Source organism: Schistocerca piceifrons, chromosome 1, assembly GCF_021461385.2.
Source record: "Schistocerca piceifrons isolate TAMUIC-IGC-003096 chromosome 1, iqSchPice1.1, whole genome shotgun sequence".
NCBI lineage: Eukaryota > Metazoa > Arthropoda > Insecta > Orthoptera > Acrididae > Schistocerca > Schistocerca piceifrons.
Genome location: NC_060138.1, coordinates 463,935,865 through 463,958,211, shown reverse-complemented (window position 1 = coordinate 463,958,211; position 22,347 = coordinate 463,935,865).

Sequence of the window (22,347 nt, the reverse complement as noted above, 5' to 3'; positions counted from 1 at the left end):
TTCCAAGATGGTCAAGAAGACGTTGAAGATCACTCACTCCCGAGACCCCCTTCAACATCAAAAACGGACCAAAATATCGAAAAAAATAGGTACTCTGATTCGTTCTCGCGGTGGATTGAGTATTCGATCGATTTCCTAAACTGTGGAAATTGACAAAAAATGCGTAGGGTAGATTTTACGTAACGAATTTAAAATGAGAAAAGTGTGTGCGAAACTGGTGCCAAAAATTCTCGCGATCGAACAAAATGAAACTCGTGTACTGACACTTGAAAATAGTTCTAATTTCTTAGAAGAAGTGATAACATATGACGAACCTTGGTTTTTCACTTATGATCCAGAAACGAAGCGCCACTACATGCACTGAAACGGTCAAACTTCACCAGGAGCGAAAGGAGCTCGAATGAGCAAATCACGATCCAAAGTGGTGATGATTTTTTTTATCGATATTCATGGAATCGTGTATTTTCACTGGCTTCCTCGAGTTCAAACTATTGATCAGCATTACTACCTTGAGCTTCTTGCTCAGTTACGAATTTCGGAAAAACAATTCATATGATCTGCATCAAAAGAATGCACCAGCTAATACCCCATTGTCTGTTAATAGGTTATATTACCCACCTTATTCGCTTGACTGAGCACCATGTGACGTATGTATTCCCCAGGGTCAAATCTGCATTAAAGGAGCGAGACTTCAGTCCGTTGAAGCAGTGACAAGAGAAGTAGCATGCGTTATCAAGAAGCTCACAGAGGAAGATTTCCAGCACTGTTTCCATGAATGAAAAATCTGCATGGTGCGTTGTAGGGATAGAGGATGGCAGTATATTGAGGGTGACAATAGCTAAGTATGTATGTTTTTGAAATGAAAGGTTTTATAGCATTAGCCCCATTATTTTATAGCCACACCTCGTAAGAGCAATAGTATTATCCGATTAGTGCCAGGGCTTAGCCTACCATCAACGAGTGAAAAACTTAATTACATCCAGTTTTAATTATTCTATTACATCTGCTTTATCCGTAGAGGTACATAAATGCCATGAACGGACGTTAAGATCCATGCGTATGAGTTACTGAAACGCACCACGCACCCATTTATTACTCGTAAATAAGTCATACATACTCTTAATAACACCTCTTTGCCGCATTAAGGAGCTGTAATACAATAATCCAAAGCGGATATAACTAACATGTTGACGACGGCCTAAACTTTAGATGTAGTGCTGTCCGGACAAATGTGAGATGTAGCCGCTCCTGATAAACTACATGTTGAAATACATAAAGGAAAAATGCGTCAAGTGTAAAGGAGAAGCAACCAGCATTAAATAGTAGCTATTGAGACATCAGTAAATTATACGTAAGCCAGCTACAGCTCAAGGAAATTTCCTTTTTCAATTGGTGTTGGACCTGAATCCTATCTCTCCTGGAAGGACAGAATGACGAATTCGGTATTACAGGCAGTCAAAGAACGTAAAGGACTGAGACGGAGGAACTGCTGGGCTGTACTTTCGTAAGAGATATAACTGAAGAAAAAATACCCATAAACTCGAGGGGAAAGACTAATTCTCCAGTAGATTTAGCGGATACAGCAAGGTCTAAAATTTGCAACACACTTCGAAGCGAAGAGACCTGCAGAAGATAGTGTTACAGGAACTAAGAAAATTATTGCCGATCTGTGCCCTTAAGCATACCGTTTCCCTAATACAGATCACCAGAATCAAATCAAGTGTTTATATCTCCTACTGAGTGGAAGAGTAATACTGATGTGAATTTCAAAACGGATGGAAAAAACTGTTTTATATTTACCCTGTGCGGAAAAGGATGTTTATCCAATGCATGCGGAGACATGAAATTGACGCCACCTTGTTTTCCTGTTCCGGTTTTTTGTTACATACTTCCTGGTGCACTTACAAGAGCGGCTAGATATGGCGGATAACCAACATGGCTGCGAACATTTTACCTCCAGGTCATGGTCTGATAAATGCTCTCAAAGTACCTGATGCGTGCAGTATCTCTTCCGTGGTCACTGAAATTCGACGTAGCAGATATCCCCATGCTCGCACATAAATTATACTCTTCAAGTGACCTCCAGGAAAGAAATGAGTAGCCCTATATCATTCGAGTACTGTGATTAAAGAACTGAACCAGTTCAGCCAGTCTAGAACCCCTCGTATCTTAATCAACTGTATCTAAAACGCGATTTACAAAGTGCGGTCCCGTATTACAGTGTTGCACTACACGATATTTGGAGCATCGTAAATGACAGCAGAATTTAAAAAAAAAACCTGAAGATATACTTGATGAAGACCTGCTTGGGTACAGATAAATGATAGGATTCATAGAAGCAATTCTGTCATTACCCGTAGTAATGGTAAGCAGAGCACGTGAAACAAAAGTACACTGTGGATCCAGACACTGTCTTCGACGATGTAAGGTGAAATAATAGGTACGAAAATGAGATTAAAGTAGGGTGGCTTAATGCTAACCTACAACGTATGTCCAAAGCATGGGAGAGTAATGAAAACAAAAACCCAAGAAATACGAATTCATATTACGTATGGCTACAAGATTGTTAAAGTTTTAAGTCGAAAAGGCAATGACGATCTACTGTAAGTTCTAAAACACAAAAAAAATTCAACATGAACAGATACCAAGGCTAAGATTCATGAACAATGAAACCCTTCGGATCAAAATCTAGGTCTACATAAGAAAATTGCTGAATGGTACTGACTGCTTTCTTAGAGCAGAATTTGGATTAAGGAAAAATTAGAAAAGATGAAAGTGAAAAAGTGAACATTTGTTACTGTTCATAAGATTTAGTTAAGGCAGCGGTAGTGAGACAGTTCTTCTACTACATAGCAAGATTACATAAGATTCTGTATTCAAGGATGACACAAGAAACTGATCAACATCAAATAATGAGTTAAAAATTAAAAAACTGTTTAGAGTTGTTTTCCTGGGGGGGGGGGGGGGGGAAACATGATAAATAGATACAGTGATCAACTTGGAATAATTTGCAAATGTCAATGTTACGGAAGGATGCCAAATATTACGCAACTAGGAAATCAACACAAATTGCTCAGCCGTGGAAATCCAACTTCATCTGATGTCTTGTACGATTCTACCTATAAATGAAGATTAAGAACATACTCCCATTCCAGCAGCAGTCAGCGTGTTGAAGAATTATAGAACAATTTTTACGGTCACGTATTATGATTCTTTTAGAGACCGAAAATTACCTCTGGAGGAACCTACGTGGAATCGGTAAACAGTACTCACCGCAATATTGAGAAACGCAGCGTGTTGTGTTCGGCCATGGGACTCACAGCTAACGGCGCCCAGTTTGACAGCTTGTTTCTGGAGTTTCAGATGAAATCCTCTGCAATGCGGCAGTATGAGCTAATGAAATTATTATTTTTTTAATTAATCAACATTGACGGAGTTTCGTTTCGAATTACGGACGTAGAGGTGGTTGTTGATGAGGTGAGGCTCGTATTATTATTGCCCTCGTTGAAAGTTTTTCTGAGGTAGCTCTCAATATTACGTGTTGACTCATTTTAAAGTGGATTTAATGTTGTGTAGGTCGATTGTCGGTGTCTTTAAGTTCGCGTCGTTAGTATTGTAGTCGGTGTAGTCGTTGATGGTGTTGATTTGTACGCTGCAGCGCTCCGGTGGGGTACCGTTATACAGGAAGCCTTGACCGTAGACAGCCAGCTCATAGTAGTTGTGCATGGCTACAACGGAGGTGTTGAGAAGTAGTGGATGCTTCAGGTGAGTGGATGGGTGAAATTAGTTCAGGCTTAGCCTAATGAACTGGGTCTTGTAAGAGACGGATGACTTTATACGATAGTTGCTATGATGGTCAGGGAAGTGGGTATCGGCTCGCGTTGGTAAGCCTGTAAGGCTTATCATTGGTAGATAAAGAAAGTATAGAAATGTAGGCCTAGGCCAAAACAAATATGTTTGGTTCTGGGAATAGCTTACCCAGCTGAACAAGCAAAATTTTAGAGGTAGACGTAATGAAACAGAAAACCTTCAGCATACGGAGCAACGAAGCAAAGGAGCAATGAAATTACAGGAAATAGTAGGTTTATGCGATAAGCGTAGTTTCCTGAGACCTGGGTTCACTGTAGACCCAGACGAGCTATTCCGGGAGACGGCTCCGTTTGGTCGCCGGGCCACAAACTGGCAGCGTTGACCGTTCCCGTGACAACGACCCAGACGTCGTCCCGGCGAAACCGGCCATTTCTTTGTGCGGCTGAGCGCAAATTTGGGAGATTAGCATCTGGGCGCATGACGCACCGGCGCCCGCTTTAAATCAAGCGGCCGGCTAATGCCGCGTATTAGCCGCGTGTCCAGATGCTATCGGGGCTCATTTGCGCTCGTAAGTCGCGTTTCGTGGCGCGTATTTAAGTAATTTCGCGGCTAGCTACCTGGTGACTCAGCCAGATACCCGCCATAACGCGTCGCTCATACGAGGAGCGGGCCGCACCGCGTCGCTCTGTATCAACTCACACACAGTTGTGACTGACTTAATTATTTATAACGCGAGAACAAAGGCCCCGTAAAACCACTCCGCTCGCGCCTTATCTCCATCGGGTAATAAACGGCGCCCAACGTCAACGCAACACGGCAACCTGGGCACGCCACTCTTAACAAACTCCGAGCGAACTGCACGTTGGATGCACTTTCTCCGCCTTCGAATGTCCCATATTCGTCCCATACGTATATTTCTAATTTCAGTAATTTGTTTTGTGTCTAGATTCGGACTTGTGATAACTGCTGAGGGAGAGGGGGGTGGGGAAAGGTGAGGACGGCTTACTTCTGTTGCAGACGGATGCATAGAAGTGGACAATACAGAATACGGAATGAACTCTTGAACGTATTTAACCAAAGCTGCGACAACGATGGAAAGATATACCGTGTTTCATGTTTGATGTTCAACATTTATAGCATATTCCGTCAGTATATGGAGGGACACAGACGCATTAAAAATATAGTATTAATATTCCACAACAACATTTTTTTTTATATTTTTTTGTGAATCAGCGTCTGACTTTCTAAGACATCTTCAGACAACTTAAAACTGAATAGACAGTCCACAGAGCATCAGCAAGAGTTTCCACCTGCTCGAAGACTGTAATTTCCATGGATAAGTAACATTTGAAGATTATGCATCCAAACAAAAAACACAAGATTGGATTGCTTCAATTTGATGTACGAAAAATATAAGACATACAAGAAATATAATGTAGTTATCTACTGAAAGTGAACCATAATGTGGAAGACTGCATGTTCTTGTGTTACAGGATGCTGCGAAGAAAACGATTTATTTAATATACCCAGGAAAGTAGCTTCTACAGACAAAGCAACATCTCTAATTCCCAGCAGCCTGTAACGTATAAACATACGGTCTACCATTAATAACACAAACCAAATCAGATTTTCAAAATGGATTAAAATAATGAAAGACATCGCATACCTCAATAGTTATAGTCGTGCCCTGACTGAGAACACTCATAGCAGAAAGAGTACACAGAGGATAACAGAACTTCAGTATTCTCCTCAGAAAGCACAATACCATAAGAAACGCAAATGGGTTGGCGTGTTATATGGGGGCAGGGCTTCAAAGGCACATGCCAACAAACTAAAATCTAGGAAATATCCACTAACTTTCTGCATCACGAATACTGTGGCCCACATTCTGATAAACAGTAAACACACGATTCCACCTTTAGAACAGAGTGGAATTTATAAGATTACCTGCAGTTTGTGTGGTTAAGTATATGTAGGTCAATGAGGAAGGGCTATAGCTGCTATATTCACTCAACATGAAATGAGTTGGAGACTAGAAAAGAATGATTGCACCTTTGTCTGTAGATGTAGATGCTGAGCATGCTCTGATAAAAGAAATTATTCTTATATTAAATATGATTTTCTCTATAGATAAATACAAGCAGAAAACTAACATTACTGGAAACCCGAGTTATAAATAACCATCAGTTATAAATTCCTAACTTAACCCTTAATGATCAAATGCAGTTGTGCAATGCACTCTTGCTAAAATAGAAGCACCTTACAAACATTGTTCTCGCCCTAGGATACTACGCTCGCAAATTTTGCAACTGTTTCCAATTGTCTCCCTCCTTTCCTCTCACTTCCGCCCCCTCCTCCCTCCCCCTTTCAGCTCTAATATTTGCAAGTTCATTACATTCACGATGTTCTGTACTTTGATACGTATACTAGAGTAGTTTGTGCTGCTACTTACTTGATACATTCTTTTGTTATTCATTTTCATGTATTTTTGAATACCATGTAGTATAATGTTTATCAGTACACATATTCTTGCGTAAATTTCAGTATCAGTTTGTATGTAATTCAGAATTTTTTTTGTGTGTGAAATCTTATGGGACTTAGCTGCTAAGGTCATCAGTCCCTAAGCTTACACGCTACTTAACCTAAATTATCCTAAGGACAAACACACACACCCATGCCCGAGGGAGGACTCGACCCTCCGCCGGGACCAGCCGCACAGTCCATGACAGCAGCGCCCCAGACCGCTCGCCTAATCCCGCGCGGTGCAGAAATTTCAATTAACATCGGTATAACTTATGTAGTTCATTATGTTTACTTCAGTCGAACGTTGGGTTTAGGCATTTATACTCATATCTTCAGAGTCTGAAATATCAGTACTTCTTTACATAATATTTGTAGTTTTGTGGCATGTCAAACTGAGGCATTGCAATTTAGTGTTTTTAGTACAGATGCATGATCTTTACATGTTACATATATTTGAAAATAACAGCCTTTGTAGATCTACAAGCAGTCGCTGATGTGTGGACTGTCTGTTCAGTCTTAATTTGTCTGACGATGGCCTGCAAAGCCGAAAGCTGGTTCACTACAAAATGTTAAATACGTGTTATTGTAGAACATTAATACTGTGTATTTCAGTTTTTAATGAAGTTCCTAATGCGAAAATTACAAATGCGTAACTTGTAACAGTCATAGGCAGATAAAAGTGCTTGATTTTTTTACATACGGCCCATATGAGTCTCCAGCCATTTCTCTCTCATTGTCAGAGATAAAGTACGAAAGTAAAGTGGCGGCTTTGTAAATCACATGGGTTAGTTTGGGTCTCGCATCGAGCACCGGGTTGCATCATTATTTATTTCTGTGACGGTACATTAAAAAGTTGTACATAAAGAAGAAAATTAAATTCATCAAAGATGGAGAGTTTCAGGTTCGCTGTGGATCTCCCACAGGCGAGTGTCCAACTCTTCCTAGAAAGTGAGTCCTTACCCCGGAAGACACATGATTCCCCGTCGAATCGGGTACATACGAGTAGTTCGCCGATTTTACCCCAGTACGCTTATAAACAGGCACTTAAATGTGCATTACCCCTTCATATTTTCGTCTGGAATCTATTGTTCTGGATATAAAAAACTTTAGTTCCAATCCACGGTTCCTACCAACGTTTTCAGAGGCTTTTATGTTGTTTGTAATGCTCAAAGATAACTGGAAATACTATCCCAAATATGCTCAATTGGGACTCCCTCTGATCCACTAACAGCTCATCTGTTCTTTTTTTTTTTTTTTCCAGAAAAGGACTGGGGCCTACGTGGGTCGGTTCGCCTCACAATTGACAAGTGGCAGACTCTAAACAGCCTCGCTGGCGTAGGGCGGAATTGTCTCAGGACAGCACAGCACATCCTGTTAAGTTTGGCGCAGCTGGAGAGATGGAGGCTGAACCGGAGCAGTTTTGCAAAAGTATCACTAATGTCGTGAGGATGTGAATGCGTTATTGCGTGTCTGCATTACAGATTCTCACCACTCTGTAATCGTATCCAGTACCTAATTTTATGACAAATCGAGTAAATTATATCTTTGCATCTTTCTGTGTGATATGTTCTGTCACGGAGGACAAATACGAGCAGCAGTTGATTTATTCAGAAAATAAAGATTGTGATAAACATTAATTTAGTAATTTTCATTGCTTAACTTATTTCCTCGCCTTTGTTCGATCAATAACTAGAGGTATATTTCTGCTTGCAAGAGGCTTTCAGACTTTGGTACAAAATATGAATGTTTAATTAACTTGTTGTAGACACTTTTTCTTTCTCATATAGCATTTAATTTTCTTCATTGTCAGACATCACAATTTTAACAATCGCTGGGACCACAATTAACGCTGACAGGTACTGTGAGACTCTGAAAAAACTCAAACGGGCAATTCAGAACCGGAGAAGAGGAACGTTGAGCAAGGGCGTAAACATTCTCCATGACAACGCTCGCCCACACATTGCTCGGCAAACCCTTGCTCTCCTGCAACCGTTTCAGTGGAACATAATCACCCTCCCACCCTGTAGTCCTGACTTGGCGCCCAGTGACTATCACTTGTTCCCTAAGTTAAAAGAACATTTGACCGGAAAGCGATTCAGCTCCGACGACGAGGTGAAAGGAGAGGTTCATAACTTTCTGAAGCGCATGGCGGCGAGCTGGTATGACATTGGCATACAAAAACTGCCACAGCGCCTACAAAAATGCCTCGACAGAAATGGTGATTATGTCAAAAAATAGCTAAATGTTCAAGCTGTAAACTGATGTAAACAATTCTAGAAATAAACGGGTCTACGTACTTATAAAAAAAACAGGAGACCTTACTTTTGGGATTACCTTCGTAGCTGTAGATTCAAAAGTGCTCCCTACAACGGTTCTCAATAATTAGCTGCATCTGGAAATTCGGGCGCTTCACATCACCCACAAATATAGATGTTCTGTTGACAGTTCATACTGTCTCAGTCCTGTCGTTTCAACACTTGCGGAAAACATTATTTACTTGGTCGAACAGCCCACAAGCTCCACCAGAGTTGAACCTTCAGCGTTCTAATTACGAGTGGACACAGCTTAAAAAGTTCTGGTTAAGCTACACGAAGTACTATGAGATAATTTTCTCCAAGGAACGAGTCGGTAGGAAGATACGGTACAATCTAGCACATATTTTAAGGAACTGAAGTTGGAGAATATGGAACTTGACATTTTCATGCGTATCATAAAATTTAAATTTTCCCTCTTCTGTCAGTTATTGTAAACGAACTTCTTTCGCACCACATTTACTTTGCGTTGGTGAATGGGTTGAGAATATCTGACAATGCGCGTTACAGCAATAAACACCCACTACAGCGCAGTGCACAACGAGCTGATAACAAGTGTAGATAGCGATGAAGGGGGAGGTGCAAGATCTCTCTTGGTTGAGGTCTTTTTCTTTCCTAAGCCATCTGCTTTCCTTCGTCTTTCCCTATTTTGAGTTAATCTTTCCAGGTTTACGTTTCTGTTACATCCAACGTCTATATTACGAAACAGCCAACATGGTTCATGGTTCTCGGTGCACAATCCCATTTGCAGGCTGCCTGTCAAACGGCTTCCAAGCTCAACAGAAATTTAACTTTCAGTATTTCATATAATTATTGACCGAACTTAAAATTTAAAATGATGTCATAATCCACTCATTAGGAGATATAATCTTACGTTAAAAGTCTAATACACTAAGCTAAGTATTCCAGCTAGAAAGCGTGCATGCAGTGTGAACCAGAACTCCAATGGCAAATGTTCAGAGGTGGAAGTATGGATCAAAACAGAGAGAAACTGTATAGTAAACGTGGGTTCTAAAATGCATACCTTTACAGCTACCAGAATTTGTTCATTCGAGGAGTTGTGTTTCACAGTAGCGAAATGAACAAATGCTCACAATTTTTAAGCTACGCACTTTACATCCCATGTCTGCTGAACGTTTTTTTCGTCATCGTCATATTACTACCTCTCAAAATGTGGAAGCAAAATGCTTTCAGTAGAAGAGATGTATCTCACGATAGCAAATACGAAAATTTGCTCATAGCTGTTAAAGTCATCATTTTAGAGCCCATATGTAGCAGACATTACTTCCTTGTCTTAGGCCATACTGCCACAAAGTTCTGGTTCACCCTGTATACCTAGAGGCGACATAGCTCACGGCGCCCAAATTACCCGGACCGCACTCATCCAGTATTTGACAATGAAAACACTTAACGACTACCAACAAACTTTAAACTCAATTCGAAAAATTTTCGAAACTCTTTCTCGTTGACACCCATCCTCCTTCCTCACCACCCACAAAATAATGAACAGAAAGAAGTTCATCACTCACCACATTTCCACAGTTCATGCGAGGCGAGGCGTTTAAATTTATTACACATTTACTACTCCCTCTATTCGCAACACTGTTCGCATACAGTATCCACATACAGCACTGGATTTCTCTGAAAAATTATACGATTGTACAATGATGTCATAAACACTGAACTGCGTGAAAAACGCCTTTCATTTAAACGGAGCGCTTATTATCCAGACTATATTCATCTAGTGTTTGATAATGATAGCACTTAGCGACTTCCAGTAAGCTTTAAACATAGTTTAAAATATTTTCTAAACTGTTTCTCCTCTACATGGTTGACGTTAAATGTTTAACACAATAACTCATTAGCAAACTAATCAGACCTTTGAAGCTGTTTTATGCACGGGAGGCTGATTCTTTAAAGAATATTGGGCTTTCTGTCTTCTATAATCTGCCTGCTTTGTATATTGTAGTATTCTCTCGATCTACTGTTTCCCTACTCAACTACTCCCTCCAGACGCCTTAACAGACGTCCAATAAACACGTCTCTTCTTTTTACAACAGGCTTCGATAGACTTCTTTCCTTAGTGTAAGGTTATGGGTAAGCTTTTTAGCGTACGCTTTTAATTCTACTAAGACCTGAATCCGGTGTCCTTTTCAGTGAACAGATGTCTTCCCGTGATATGATGTGAATAATTAAACAAAAGTCGTGCAATGATTGATTGTATGATACATCTGAATTTGAATAGGGGTGGTCCAGTCATATGGTTACCATACCTCACAAAGATATAATGAGTCTTCTAACAATGGTATGTAACAAAAGGTCACAATAAAGTCATGTCAATTGCTAGAACGATTGGACAATGACTTCCGGCACTGAACAGGTAATACAAGTAATTATTAGGTACACAGTGTTTCAAACATACACGAAAATACCTTGGCGTAATTGGCTGGAATTGTGGAGGAAATGATAAAAATGATGTACTTAACAGCTAACGATTGCTGATTTAGTTAGCAGATTAAAGAAAAGACCCAAGTGCGTATCAAGTTCACTAGCTAAGTACGCTAACTAATTCAGAAAAGCAAAACTCTAAATAAAAACAAATGACTTCATAACCACTTCGTCACACTGTGAGCTAATGCAGCCAATGATTACCGTCATCCTAAAATTCGAATGCAGAGAATGGATTCCGTTACCTCTCTGTAGTTCTAAGAAGAGAGGTCTTCCCCCCACCCCCCACCCCACCCCTGTCCCACCCCCAGAGCTCTAGAACTAAGTGCGCATACTCTCTGCTTCTCTGAATCTTATTGGTTCTCATGACATTACATTCTCGTTAGCCAACTGCTGTGGCTATTTCGAGTTTGTGCAGTGAAAAATTCACAAATCTCCCTCTTTTTAAAGAGTCTGCGACATACATACCTTTCTTAGAGTGGTGCACAAAGCAGAAATTTTCTCCAATTATAAGCCTGGTTTAGCGTTTCAGCCAATGATAGCAGCTATACGTGGGCACTCGCGACTTATTATTCCTGCTAAAAAAATAATTTTGGTGAGCAAATCCTGGGCTTCCTTGCATATTTTCCAAGTCAATTACTGGTGACTTTGAGTCCAGCAGATTCCTGTCGCACTGAACGCTCCTATTGGACAGAATTTGGCACAATGTCCCTCAGGAGGACATCCAATAACTCTGTCACTCAATTCCAAGCCGAATAACTGCTTGCATAAGCGCTAAAGATGGACCAGTTCATGAAGCTCTTTCTCTTGTATAAATCATCCTCTTTTTCTGATACTATAATCATTTGCTTGTCCGTACATGTACCTCACATCTACTGATTTTCGTCCCATGAAAATTTGTGCCAGGCCGCGATTCGAACATGGACTTTGCGCTTTACAGGAGCGGTCGTCTTATCCGCTTCGGCTATCCCAGCACGGCACCTATCCGACCCAAATCTCCACATGCCGCTCACTACAGAGTAGTGACCCTGTCCATTTGCTGACAGCCCTGCTGTAATCCAGCAAGACATCGTACATTATCGTGATTCTGCACTGAAAGATCGATATACCGTCTGGCGCCTACGTTATATAGTTATGGTGTCTGTTCTTTTCGACATGAATGCCCAAATGAATTCGGTTACAGAGCCGCGTAAGTCTCGAATCTGGGGATTATGGGGATTACTTTTAACATACTGCGAATAAGAGGGAATTTGTTACTAGACTGTTCACTGAACTTCAGATCATTTATATGTAAGCAGAGCACCATACAAACATTACGATCACAAGAATCTAGACAGACAACTGTTGAGGCTTACAGGGCACTGGCTGCTGCAGAGCCTCCAATCTGATGGCCCTTCTGTGAGCGGAATTTATCATGTTTACCCTGCCTTTGGAAAAAGGTGATCATTAAGTTTTAGGATCTGAGAGTCTGTTTCCAAAATGTTACCCAAGAAATGACGATCTTCACTTGCCCTTCTTTCTTCATGGTAACACCTTACACATCGTAGCAGCCATTATAAGAAGTTGAACGCTTCATTATGACACAAGCAGTAAATCTCATTGACCTCCTACGTTGGAAAGCTTTATGAATATTGGGAAACAGGTGCTTTCTACCACTAACTCCATATGGCTTTGTCGTTTCATTCCACTGAAGTGCGACAGAGAAAATCAAACATTGTAGGCATCCCAGGTGCCTGGTATACGACTGCAGGTGGAAGGAGCAGTAAGTGTATCAGCTGATGTCATACAGACGCGACGTCCGAAGTTCTATGGCCACATAGAACGCACGCACTCAAGCAGATTGACAAAGCAGATACTGAGGTAATGTGAAAAGCTTCGTCCGAACGATGCATATATCAGATAAGTTGATAAAATCTGAGAAGACTTAACTCAGTCTCGCAATACACATGATGTTATACAGGACCACAGGCACAAGTAATACTGTGTTGAGAAGTGGGTAGCAGATAGAAGGAACACGTTTGTGGCAGAAAGTAAGAAGAAATTCTGCGAAGAACAGCAAGAGGTATATTCAGACCGCCTTATAATGTACCGTATACTCTTTCACACAATCATCAATACTGCTAAAACTGCCTCTCGTGCACAAAAACCCACAAGTAATATCCTCTTATTAATGATCATGAAGTACCTTTTTTGTCTGAAGACCAGGCTTTTATGGAAATATTTCAAAGAAACATTCATTATAGAGCCGACTTTTCACGAAATTATAATTACCAACGTATCATGTAGATGGTGACAGTTTTTGTCTACACTGTAGAGCACTGTCAGCACTATTTGATGTAACTATCAATTCCTTCCGAATATGTTTCATCGTTGTTGCTAAAATTCACGAGCTTCCACATGGTCCACCCTATTAGCCACTTTTCCCGCGCAACTCTAATTATCCAGGATTGTTTAGGGAAAATGGCCACCGGACGTGGCCGGCGCACGTATTTACATGCTATCTCCCATCGCTGCGATGAAATATTGCTACTAAACACTATAAAACAAACACCAAGCCCACTCTTATTGTGGCATGCGCATTGTGCTGGCACTCCACATTTACTACGAAGTTGCGACCTTCAGTTAGCAACACGTAAACGAGAGACTTCCTTTATGAGAACGAGTCACGGAATGACAGTTAATTCACCTTGTACGCAAGAAACTGGTAATTCTAATTATTAATGTACGTCAATGGAAAACTGAACTGTCCCAGAATTAAACATTTCGTAGAGCAAGATATAGACGCTGCACTGCTTAAGGTTGTCATTCTAAGGAAGAAACTGATGTGTTTTGCTCGAACTGGTCACGTAATTCCTAATTATTTGAAATTGATGTTACGTAATTTTTTGGAAGCATGATTAAAATGTTTTCCTCTAGCACTCAAAGAGATGCGTGGCTGTGAATGTAGAATATCTGAACAATTTCGGTACATTTTAAATTCTTCTGGGCCTGCAGCGTTATGGATGTCTAATAAGGATATTATGTGTTTAGTAAGCCAAAACGTTACTATATTCAAATACTTTTTATTAAGATATTATTTTCTGGTGCTATAAACTTGTTTCGGGTCCATGGCCATTGTCGAGCTATGTGTAAACATATGGGGTTGTTATGCATATTTCTAAGTCTATTCTTAACTAATAACAGTTTTGTCTATATCTGTTGTATTACTTAATTCCGTAACACACTGTTAACGCTGTCGCTGTGTAATATCTTGCATTACTGCGTATCATAGGTGTAACGCAGACGAAATTGTTGTTCTCTAGATACGTAATGTCTCAGCAGAGGAATTCGTTAGTGAGCAGCATTCCTTAAGACATTTTTAACATTTTCTGGAAATTTGACGGCTTGAATTGACGTCTAAGTCAACAATGTTACATGGTTACATAGTTACCTTATTCGAAGCGTCATGAAGTTTTGTGTGGTAGTAGTAAATTTTTTGTTGATGTTCGCTCCTGTTGTCTTTTCCTGGATAAATTTGTTTTACTCGTCATCGTGTTCTGTGATTTCAATAAAGTTTTCAGTATAATGTTTTAAATTGTTTTCTTCGTTAAGAATTTTGTATCGATATTCATGTGTGTGTATGTAGATTTCTGTTTCTTCTAAGAAGTTCGTTATTGGGTACTTTGGTGTTATGTGCAGAATCTGGATCCCATTTTTGATCTGGTTTACATTTTGGTCTTCCGTGTGCATCTGGTTGAGGAATATGTGCCACTGTTTCTCGGTATATGATTTTGACATTTCTGTCAGTTTGCCTTACACAGAAAATTTCGCATTCATTACAGTTAATTTTGTATGCGAACGATTAGTCATCTGGAAAAAGCTGCCAAGTACTCGAATCTGTTGCCAGAGCTACTCTCAGCTTGACATATTTAGGAAATTGTCTTCTATGTATCCGACAACAAAGAGATGTACTAGTATTTCCTCTTAAGAGACATTATTTCTCCTTTTCGTACAGGTATCTGAAGCGAGACAGTAGGAATGGCCGTACTTCGAATAACTGACCCTTGAGAAGGACGCTGGGTGTCAACACTTCGTTTTTTTTCTCCTTCGCTCCAAGTACTGGACTTTGTAGTCCGTTTTAGTAGTCACTTATGACTTAGTTTTCCTATTTTCCTTTGTCTCAACGTTTATAATTTTCAGCTTTTACGGTTAGTAAGAACGAAGAATTTACTTTCATTGATTTGAAATTCGTTTATTTTTTATTCAGCGTATGCGAGAGTGCGTGCAGCAATAATTACTTCCTTTCAGTTTCTTCTCTGGGTCTATAATCGCTAGTCATTTCTTTCGCATACTTCTCTAATATAAGTTCCTGTTGTTTGATTCCTCCAATATTCCAGGTTGCTTCTCATATTTCTCGGGAGATGTAAATTCATAATTGGGAAAACCTGTTGGTCTGTAAATTACTCCTGGCATAACGTCAGTCAAACCACGTAAAGTGGCTGTTTATGATTAATCTCGTAGTCTAAAACGTTTTTCCAGCAGTAGAACTGTCATTCAGTAAACGGAAAAGTAAATTAATATATACTAAGTCACAGACACCATTCGCAACATAGTTAACTATAAAACAGAGAAGATACGTGCATTAAAACAAACTTACACATCTTGTGGGGAGTACAATAAAATAAAACATTTAATTGGTTGACTTTCAGTAATAGTGTCTACACGTCTGCACTACATTTTTACGATGCACACCATATCAGTCGAATTTCTAAAACGTGTTGTGATAATAACATTAAAATGTTTTCTTCGTCTAAAAGTTCAGTCTTTGAATGGATCATGCTGTAAACCAACAAAAAATTGTCTGATTGCACCGCTGATTCGACGTTAATCTGTCAGAAATGATAACACGATTACGCTCTTCTACTTTTCGTCAAAGTAACAAAACAGTTAAGTTATGCTACGTCAATAGTTCTGATGGTTTCTTTTTCGATATATTGGGTGATGCTTCATGTGCCGATAATTCGGCTGCATATTTTACATCCGTGGAGGTATCGAGTACAGTGCGGAATCTAAAAAACGGGGAGTTTAGCGCTTTAGCACCATACAAGCAGGATGCTGCAGTGGAGCTTTCAATCTCCCGTAAGTTCAAGAATACAGACCAGTATGTGGAACAAACGAACAACTACAGTAAACTTCAAATCATAGAATTCTAGTGAATTTGGCATATACTACTGCGTAAAATGATAGCCTTCCTGATGAATTTTGACACACATATGTAATTACAAGGGACGATGGATATTCAACGTTGTAGATCAACAAGACCTTACAGCTATAATCCCACGATCAATAAAGGGAGGGGCGCAATAAGAAACGGAAAAAAGACCTGTTTACAACCACTCGAGGTTCTTCTTACAATTTAAGTTGAAAATTTAAGAAAGAGCGATTACTTAGGAAAGCGATTTGCTGACATTTTATCAATTCCACGATGTTACGAAAAATACAAGGAATTATCGTCTTTGCAAAAGATTTAGAAGTTTTGTCACACAGAACTGTACTTCAAGGCTAGCAAACTAACTCACGATTAGTAAAGCGATTTGCTGCCATTTTATCAGTTGTGCGACGTTATTAAAAATGAAAGGAACTAGTATCTTTGCAAAAATTTCACAGGTTTTGTCACAAAGGACTGGACTTCAAGGCTAGCAAACAAACTCTGGGAAAAATGGTTCTCTTTGTGGCATTTATGTTCAAAAGTTATCGGAATATACTAGTCATCGTGTACAAGCGAGAAAACATAGTTGCAAAAAGGGCTACTGTATTCGATTTGTAAGAAAAAATAAAACACGCAGAAGTTTATTTAAATGAAACACGGAGTACACATCCCACTGTGAATAGATGTTGATAAAGTGACAGTGTAAGAGAACTACTTTAAAATTAAAGTGCCAGTCAATTGTTAATTGTTGTGTGTGCAGGCAGATTCACTTTCCGCACGTGGGTATAAATGAAAATGGATGTAAACATATTAATAATTATGTACAGACCGAATTTATTCCAGTATAGTCATTGAAGTATAGTCATTTTTGACAATGCTTCATAACACAACAAGCAGGACAACAAACCACATTCTTCTATTACGCTAAAAGTGGAATACAGACCTAGCTAGCTAGTAATTACACGTATTATGATCCAGATCTAAGTGAAGTCGAGCTTTAGTCATTAATTAAGGAACACCTCGTGCTGGCGTAAGCTGTTGCCAGCAGACCCATCGGCAAAGATGTAACGTGAACATCGATAGTAGGCGCTAGATTAAGCGCTCCTATCACGAGAGAGGCCAGAGACACACCCACAACCAACACGCCGCCAACGCCTTTTCGACAGCATATATTTAGGCCGCCGTGCTGACCGGATGGCCTCAGTCACTGACTCTCACTAACTCACTGACTCACTCAGGTTACGACAGTACATAGCGACCATAGTAGTGATCGTAGCGGGACTTGCAGCGAGAGTAAAATTGTAATAGCAAGATTACCGATATTGTCTGCAGGAGGACTATTATAGATGAGCTTATACCACAACACATGGACTCTATTGAAGTTAAGTATCCAGGTCATGTAAAAAAAAACAATATTAATTCACAAGTGCATTTGTGTCGTAGAAAAAAGATACCAGCCACCCATAACAACATCCTCTCGCATGTTTCCTTTTGGAACAAGACTCTACTGTTTCGACGAGGATTCTACACACCTACCCTCTCCTATTTATTCTCCTGAACTAAATTTGGACATAAAATGGATTTGTTACCCTTTTCCTGCCGCCAAAGCATCGAAACCTAAATCTGCTGAAAATGATATGGAATATTGCAAAGTATAAGATTCATAGTCATCAGACGTCAATCATCTCGCTCTCGAAGCTGAGATAAATACCGATCAATGCTTTTGCTACTAAGACGTTATAAGACTGGAGAAAAGCCGTATGGCACGTTCATAAAGTGTGTAGTGGCTACTGGAGTATAGAAACTTAGACGGACAAGAGGAATGAATACATGTAATATCAGTTGGGATGGATTCGTGTCAACGGTTGCCATTGTCATGGACGAAAGAAACGGAATACGGCGAACTGTCAGAGACAGTTACGGAAGACAGCAACGTCACCATGGAAGGTAGTTTTACGGGCACTATTCTGTTTTATTTGTTTATCCCTGCCAAATATTTTGATTACAACAGTCGGCCGGTGTGGCCGAGCGGTTCTAGGCGCTTCAGTCTGGAACTGCGCGACCGCTACGGTCGCAGGTTCGTATCCTGCCTCAGGCATGGATATGTGTGATGTCCCTAGGTTAGTTACGTTTAAGTAGTTCTAAGTGACTGATGACCTCAGATGTTAAGTCCCATAGTGCTCAGAGGCATTTGAACCATTGCAACAGCTGACTGTAACAGATCAAATCCCATTTTGTAAATAATTATGACAGTCATTTTGGTGCATTTTCTATAGTTCTGATTTACGGACGCTGCCCGCTAAGTGTAGTGGGCAGATAACGTAAATAACTATCCGGTACGTTTCTGTTTTGTTCGAAATGGCGAGTCAATTTTGTGGTGCGTATGCAGGGTACACCCGAACTCCAGCGACTAAACTTCGGAGGTTATTGAGGGATATCTTCTGAGTATTTTGGTACAAGAGACTCGTGGTTTTCGATGGTTCGTTACAGAATAATTGATTTCTTACCTTCATTTTAGCTTTGGGTCTGTACTGCACTGAATATACCCGCCAAACAGTGCAGATGGCGGTATGCCCTCTGTCTTGTTTGGAGATAAACTTGTTCGATTCACTCACGGTAACTGCTGTTGACTATAGAGATGCCCACTGTACTTTTAACCCTCAACCTTCCGTGCACTATTTTTCGGTTCTATCTCAGGTTTACGTTTTTCCGATAGCTTTACTGATGACAAGTTGGCTGACATGAAACTCGGATGTGGGGTCACCGAATATAGCGGAAGAATAGAATAACGATTCTTTGTTGAACTACTCCCGTAGCAATCACATCGCAACACTTTTGCCTTACTCTGTATTTTATGTTGTACGTTAAGATGATAGCAAATTATAGGCTTTTTTACTGTTATGAACATGTTTTCACAAAAATATAGGTAACTGGGGCTACAAACCGAAAGAACCATAATTACATTATTTCTGTGTAACGAGCCATCGGAAACCATGGGTCCCTCATATCAAAAAGATAACAAGAGAAGTGTGTGATCTCGGCCGCTCAGAACCGTCCTAAAATGTGCTTAAAATATAAATCGCTCATCCAAATACGGTGGTTCGAGGCACTCGTATGCAAATCTGCTCGTCTCCGGGAGAGCTATTCGGATTATCACCTACTGAAGGTCTAAGAGAGCAACTTCGGTATTGCGAAAAAACAAAATATCAATCAAAAACACAAATTTTAATTATTATATACGAAGACGGAAGCGAGGAATGAAAATTGGTTTCAAGTCGGGGGACTTGAAGCGGGTCTCCTGCTCACCTTGACACAGTAGCTTTGCACAACTGCATGGACTAACCTAGCAAGCCACTGTGCCAAGCTAGCGTGGTGGTCAGCACATCTGCCTAGTGAGCAGAAGACTTGCGAGTGTCCGAATCTCGGCTTTCGTACAAATTTTCATCCGTCGCTTCAGTCTGCATGTGTACATCATAGATGTTTCAGATTTAGAAAGCTCTCAGGAACCTTATAGTTTTATTTGAGTGTTTTAGCGTCGTGACGTCTATTATCCTGATGCTGTTGCACGGTTGTTCAGTCTTGGGGGTGTAAGATTTCAATGAAGTGGTCAAATCAAAGTGGAAGAGAACAGTATGCGGATGTGACTAATGGCGCTTTTTCACATTTAACATCAGTTCTTCATTCAAACAGTCGTACACCAAAGACGATGCTAATTGCATTTTCAAATTGTGGTGTTAGACTACTTGAAGGCAGAAGTAGTACCAAGTGTGAAAAACTGACTTTAGTCAGATGATCATGTTGTTCTGTTCCACTTTGCTTTGACTATAGCATTGAAGACTCGAAAGATGTACGACACTACCACGTCAGAAAAAGTTTGTTGATCAAGTAGCGTAATTATTCTAAGCAGAGGAAAATACAGAAATAAGTCCAGAGATTGAAATATGCGTTTCAGGTATTATTAGAACAACATTTTATTTCTTCATGGTACCAAAGTTCCTCTCTTAGACCTTCAACAGATGATCATTCTAATGGCTCTCGCGTTAAAACGTACACTTTTGCATACGAAAGGCTCATGCCACTGGACCAGCGATGAGTTATTTATATCCTAAGCACATTTTCGTGCAGTTCTGAGAGTTTTAGGTTACATACTTTCTTTGTCCGAAAATATCCCTCAACAATCTCCGAAATTTTGTTCGTTGTGTTCCCTTTCACTCTACGGACGGATAGCACCTGAAGTGCTGCTCTTGTATGAATACTGAATTTTATTTATTTATTTTCATTTATTTATTGCCTTAAAATTCTTGATCTGTTACCTAGACTATAGAACAAAACATACATTTTACAGATGTCATGATGTAAAGTATATATTGACTCTTAGCTCGCTTTTAGTTATCATGTTATAATGCTGTTATTTGCAATTTTTTTATAAAAAATATCTTATTTATCCCACATGAGAGGTAGGAAGGGTATTAGCCTAACAACGATGACTGATTTTCAGAAAATAAAGAAGACAGGAATGGAAAAGCTATAGAGTCTTGCCACCATCGCAATAAAGACCAGGAGGCCTGTGTTGCCTATGGACGAGATAGACTATTCTGACGCCTCACGTTGCGCTTTACAGTCTCCGAGATACTGGAGTCTCTTGAACACGCAGCTGTTAAATTTACAGTCCATTTACGTGCCCTTTTGTTATTATGTAACCAGACGGAATCTTATCCTAATTATTCTAGTATATACATCTAGTATGTCCTTCGCAGGTACAATAGCTGGGCAAGAATTTTATATCTAATTTGCATAACAGGATAGTCGGTAACGTCAGAACATGGGTTTTTCAGAGCAGTTGAACGTTTAATTACAACAAAAAGCAGTGATAACGTTCCTGACACAGAACTCATATAAAAGAGAAATTTTATTGTGCCAAGGTGATCAGACAGTGAAGTCGAACATTTGAAATTCTTAGGGCTGTGGGAAAATGGAAGGCTTCCTCGGCAGTTATGCAGAATATACCAGAAGAAATGGTCAATATTAAGGGGCCGACAGGAACGATCATTCACAGCAAAAAGTCTAGCAAACATGGGCTCTAAGAGACTTCCCCTAGGACCTATGAGCACTTGTTCATCTTCGATACTGTGAAACGTTTCACTTCTACCGCAAGTTGTTTGCTTTCCATATTTGACATCCTGTATTTTGGGAGAACACTGTGCACACACGAACAATATTCATAGGCCAGGAAAGGGCATTCAGGCTTATTTGCGATGTAAGCTAGCGAACTTCGTGTAGGCGTTTGTTCAGATCACTCTAAATTCTAATTTGGTAATCCTTGCACTTATTTTCCATGATGGGAGTCCTGACAATATTGACTTATGCATTCAGTGAACGCTAAGCGAAAACGTGAACATTTCCGAAGGCGATTGCCCACAGCTGTTACGTATATTTAAAAATGTGTAACACTCAGGTCCTTTATTATACTTTACGATAATTATCGGTTTAAGCATACATCACAATCATTGTGTCTATACATGAAAAGAAAGCATGAAACAACTACAAACGCACAAAGTCCAATCAGTTACATACAGGTGATACAAATTAATCTTGCAAAATATCCGACATTAATCACATGTCGTATGGCAATTCATATAATTACTTCACGCTCTGAGCGGCTAAACATCAACAGAACCAAAGAGATAGCGTTGCAGAATAGGTAGTGCGTCCAACTAAAAAACACAGTTATAACTGATCATCAGCGGAATGTAAACACATCGAAGATTGTCCAACCATAAATATCCGTTATGAAGAACAACTAAACCAAAGATATAACTAGTACTTTTTCATGTGTAACGCGTTAAAAGATGTAAGAACATAATATGTAAAACACTGACTTTAGACATAAGAACAGAATAAAAAATTTACTATAAATTTACAAGTCAGTTATACAAGAGTACAGTGAAAAAAGCAAAATAATAAAGGAAATAGTGTAAACGTGTGAAACGTAATAGTAATGTTTACACTCTGATCCGTTTACACTAAGCTAATAATCAGTTACAGCCGTTATTTCAAATCAGACAT